Here is a 6,344-nt window from a genome sequence, read left to right on the forward strand (position 1 = left end):
ATTAATGGGTAGGTAAAAAAAAATTAAAGGGATTGATTTACTAAGTAATTAAATTGAAACTAAATAATTAATTAATTAAGGACACGACTGATTTCACAAAACATATTGGGTCTACAAGTATGGCCTTAATTGAAATAAAACAATGAATTTTGTTATTTCAATTATGGCCCTATTTGACTAACTAATTGATTGTTTCGATTGTAGCCATAATTAAACATGTGATAAGCAATTTACAAATATAGCTATAATTAATTATAATTAATTTGAGAATTACCATATAAATGAGTATGCAGAAATAAGACCTCGAGGGTAAAAAAAAAATGACTATTCATTTCAATCAAATCAATTTCCTTGAATTAAAATGGGGTAAATATTTGCTGATTAACTTCTGATAATTGCACAATTAAATAAATAGCTATTTTACACTATTTCCTGGTTGAAATTAATAAGATGCATCATTAATTGTTGTGAAATAATTTCCAAATGATTCATTATGGAAATTATTTTATCAAACGATAAAGGTAAAATATTATTTGCATAGTTTATAAAATCATCCTTATTTTTTTTGAAAAAGAAACAATATTCCCCCATTTAATATTCAAGCATTTTGAGCAACTAAAATAGATTATGGGAGGTCAAAAATTAGGTGTCAACAGAAGTCACACTGCCATAAGTCATATCAAGACTTAGATAAATCAACTCAACCATGGAATGAATCAACAATCTAGTTCAATCAGTATAGAGAGTCTATACCTGTCACACCCCGACCTTACTAGGGTGTGATGGGCACCCGACCCTTACTTAGGGCCGAGCGAACCCTCAGACTCTTGCTGCACATAAAGTTACGTCAAACTTTTAAATCAAATCAGATAAAGTACATAGTAAAAAAAAAAAATCTTTCTTTCAAAAATGTTCTTTCTCGAAGCTTCCAAGCGAACAAATCTATAGTCATACAAAATTCAATACATAACACAGACCGACATATCGGCTGACGGAGCCGCTTACAGACTGACATACTATACCCACGACGCTGTCTGCAAAGTCTCTAATACCATACAGAAACCATAACACATATACCATACCCTGACTTGGCAGTCCTCCAGGAGCAAATGGAGTTCGCCACCACTGCTGAAATATCTTTTATAGGGTCCTTATCTCGTCTGGGAGTACCTGCGCGACATGAAACGCAGCCCCCAAGGAACAGGGGTCAGTACGGAATATGTACTGAGTATGTAAGGCATAGAATACAGAAAGCAGAACTATAATCGAAACAAACAGTACCAAGAGTACGCATGTTATCCAGATTACCAAATTACTTGCTTCTCAGACACAGTTCATACAGACCAATACCGACCATACCGACCAATACAGATCCTACAGACCGTACAAATCATACAATGCATAACAAAATCATACAGAGCATACAGAATGCCGACATACTTACTTTCCAGACACAGATCGCACATACCGATACCAGATGTCAGAAGGAGTGTGGCACGTACAGAACGCACAGATAAGGTCATACGTCAGACGGAGTACAGAACGTACTGAATACTCAGATGATGTCATATATCGGACGGTACACAGAACGTACAGATTACTCAGATGATGTCATATATCAAACGGAATACAGAACGTACAGATTACTCAGATAATGTCATATATCGGACGGAATACAGAACATACAGATTACTCAGATGATGTCATATATCGGACGGAATACAGAACGTACAGATTACTCAGATGATGTCATATATCGGACGGAATACAGAACGTACAGATGATGTCATATATCGGACGGAATACAGAACGTACAGATGATGTCGTATACCGGACGGAATGCAGAACATACAGAATACTCAGATGATGTCAGAACATACAAAATACTCAGAATCGTATGTCACATATGCGTATAACAGAACCCGGCCCTGTGATAAGGGACGCGGTAAACAGAATCATCATATATCAAATTCATGTATCATATATGCATATATCAGAACCCGACCCTCCAGTGAGGGGTGCGGTAACAGAGCCCGGCCCTCTAGTACGGGACGCGGTGAACAGACAGATCATATGCCATCCTGGCCACCACCCCATATCATCATATCATCAAACCATATAACAGAGCCCGGCCCGCATATGAGGGACGCAGTGAACAATGCAGAGGAATGCGCACAATAACAGAACCTGGCCCGGGACGCAGTGAATCATATCGTCGCGGACACACGAGGACATAACAGAACCTGGCCCGGGACGCAGTGAAGGATACATTGAGTCATGCACGAGCAGAGTCGTGAGAAACCACATGCATAGGAATCAAGACTCGACAGACCAGTATACTTACCGATACCTGGGGGCTCGGAACAGATTTCAGGTCAATCCGACGTAGTATGAGAAAGTTACGTGCGTTCGAAGTACAGAACGCTTTATAAGCGTTTCAGAAGCCTTTTTCGGGGAATCAGAGTCATAGTCATATCAGGCACCTTCGGATGTCCTTACGAATCAGATCAAATAGAGATTTTGGAACCACACTTACGTATAAGAAAATTATGGACGTCTTGATACAGAAACCTCTTCGAACATTTCAGAGCAATCCGAGATCGTACACGGAAGTTAGGGACGTTAAATCTTACAGAAGTTCTCGAACCAGAATAAACATATCAGAACGCTCATATCAGAATACTGATTTCGGAATTCTCATATCAGGATACTCATATCAGAATGCTTATATCAGCAAACTTACATCGGAATACTTATATCAAAATACCCGTATCGAAATACTTATATCAAGGACTGACATCAAAATACTTATATCAAAATATTTATATCAAAATACTTACATCAGAATACTTATGTCAAAATGCGGATATCAGAATACTTGTACCAGAATACTTATATCAAAATACTAATATCAAATACTTATATCAGGGGATGAACTAGGATCACAAACTCAGGTCAAGAAGTGAATTAGAATCATAATCAGACTCAGAATCACAGAACAGAGTTACCCCAAGGCAGCATATCACATTATACCTTACTTGGCTCTAGGACATGCCAAAGAAAAAAAGGGTAAGCCTTACATACCTGTGCTGCGACCAACTAGTTACGCTTGTGCATCCAACTTGTTTGTCTACATGCAAGAAAGTTCATCCCTTCATTAGTTCCATTATCATATACTTGCTTTAACCTTTCAAACACATTTACTTATATTCTGCCGGAATTTCGGCATCATCTCCACTGTAAACAGACCAACCCCGAGAATATGGCTCGGCTCCAAATCAACAACAACAATCCGGGAATTTAACCCGGCCAAATCAACAACAATACTAACAATTATGCTAGCAATATTCCAACATTCAATTCAATTCAATTTAATTCACACCATATTCCAACAACTTAATCAATATACTATTTCATCCGAAACCTTCAACTTCAATCCCAACCATACATTTACTTATCGTTTGTATACCTTAACTTCGACGACACCCTTCATTCAATATCACATAATTCATAACGGCGACAACTAGAATATCAAATTACATCAATTCACCTTAACTTACCAAACAACACCATTCTCGACCACAATGACCCCTTACATATTTTCATACAATTTCTTCCATCTCTACATGTTACAACAACAACATGCTACATAAAATTCATTCATTCATTTCCATATAACACAATTCACACACACGGCCAACTTAGACCACACAACACACAACACAACACACGACTTCCACCATATACATGTGTTCCATATTTATCATCCATTTTGCATTATGGAATTCACAACACAACCATCAAGCTACTAAATAAAAATCATTTCATCTTTTCTATACAATCAACACCTCATTCGGCCAACACCACAACACACCCACTCCATGATTTTCATTCATTTTTTTTATACATTACAACACTACATAATCATGTTGAATACACTTAATTCATTACTCCTACACATTTCACACAACACACGGCCCAACTTGTACATGCAATATTTCATGAATTCCCATCACTTCTACATTCAATAACATACATAAACCATTCATAACACATAAAAGAGAAGGTTAAACCTCACCTCCTTCTTCACCCTTTTTCCACTCTGCTTGCTTGCTAAAACGCAACAACGAGCGGTTCTCTGGTTCTAACAACTTCTCCACGTTGACGAGGACCTCTCAATCACTCTAAATGCAAGAAGAAAAAGATTTTTCTCCATGAACTTCCCATGGCTCATTTTTAAGAGCCATGGCCGAAACCCCCTCTCATCTCTTGCTTCTTTCTTTTGTTTTGTCTTTTTTTCTTTCTTCTCCAATTCTTAAATAAGGATGAACTAGTCATTTTTCCATATTTATATTTTAGTCCCTTCCAATCATAAAATTTTCACATGTCCCCCCTTCTTTTATTCTCTAGAGTCTTCTTAAAAGAAGACTAATTAATTTAATTTAATTATTTTTTTTTCCTTTCCTTTTCTAGAATTTTCTTCTTCTTTTTCTTTTCTTTTCTTGAATTGTTTTATTTGGTCAAAGAAGACCAAATGTTTTCCTTGGTACACTTTAGCCCCCAAAGCAATGTGGGCATATACTTATGCCACACAACCAACATGGAAATTTTATGAACTTTCAAGACTTTTGTGAAATTCCCATTTTACCCCTAGCTTTCCATAATATCACCATGGTTCTATTTTGCGAATTTCTCTTTTTTTTTTCGCCCTCAACCTTTCTTAATATTTCCATAATACTAATATTTTGAATAATATTTATAACCCACTTGTTCATTGAAATACATTTGGAAAATGGTCATTCCCTTAACTTCGTTACGACTACCTTGGAATATCCGAACGTATAAAATACGGGATATAACAATAACAACCCTTCACTTCCAAATATGAAAAAATACACCTCAAGACTAGGTCTCGTGTCATCAATATATTCTGTTTTCTCATTTATCATCCTCAGTACCAAGTCACAATTCAATATCAATATACATGTGAAATGAGAATGTATGTCTGCATGATATCATCATCAACGGTAAATCATAATCAAGATTTCAACTGTATATCATCATAAGTATACATCACGACTCAGGCCTAATCTCATTATCCTTTTTCTCCCATGATAAATGACACAACAAGAGAGAAATATATGCAAACACGTATCACAACACAACAAATAAGGCAACTAGCCTAATCACAATAACAAGGCAACAAGCCATAATCAGCAGCAACCAACCTAATATAATTCCATCCAACTCCATACCCGAAGGCTTATCATACTTTCCCCATCAATATCTAACTCCTACATATGTTTCACTAATGGAGTCTAACCAAAAGGTAAGCCGTAACCTACCTGGTAGCCGAGCAGGAGTCACGAACAATCAAACTTGAGCCTTTTCTTTCCTATTCAAAGAGCCTCAAAATAATTAACGTCTATCAAATAAGAATTCTACGTTAGATTACGAATCTAAGGATACCCATATTGCCATAGTTTTACCCAAAACCCAAAAATGGACCCAAAATAGCCAACCCCAAGCCACAAGAGCAAAACTATAATTTTATTGAAAAATCAGGTTCAATATAGACAAAATAGTACCCTACGAGTTTAAACAAGTCTAACGATACACACATTGCTATACTTTATTTAGAAACCCCAAAACGAACCCAAAAAGGTAATCCCGAGCCCGCAAGGGAAAAACTGGAAATTTAATTCAAAATTAGTATAGCCATAGCTTAATTAGTCTAGATCCAGAAAACCCATTCAAAAAGCCATCATCTTGATCTTCAAAACCATGATTTTCAACTTTTCAACTTTTGGGTTCAAAACCCCACATTTCCCCAATCAAACTCGGATGAAATCGGTAACCAACAAAAATAAACTTGAGAAAACATCAAAACAAAGGTTAGATACTTACCCCCTCATTGAGATAAGAACAATGCCATGAAAATCACCTCAAACGGAGCTCTAGAACTCAAGATATGCTGAAAATACGAAATGAAACGCAGTTTGATTTTTTTATACACGGCTATGTCCGCTACGGCGGACCAGAAGTCTGCTACAGTGGTCAAAGGTTTGCTACGGCGGACCAGTTGTTCGTGCTAAAATGACCATAACTTCCTCATACGAAGGCGAAATACGATGATTCTTTTTGCTATGGCTTCATAATTATGATACAGATCTAACAAGTCAATCAAAACACAAAACAAAGGTCATTTGATCAATATGGTAACCTTTATGGTCAAAGAACTACAACGAAAACATCGAATACAAATGCGACACAACCCCGAAGCTCTTTGGAATCACAATAAAAATTGGGGACAAGTCCGAAATCATCATACGAACTTGCTGGAA

Source organism: Lycium barbarum, chromosome 2 (assembly GCF_019175385.1).
Source record: "Lycium barbarum isolate Lr01 chromosome 2, ASM1917538v2, whole genome shotgun sequence".
Taxonomy (NCBI): Eukaryota; Viridiplantae; Streptophyta; class Magnoliopsida; order Solanales; family Solanaceae; genus Lycium; species Lycium barbarum.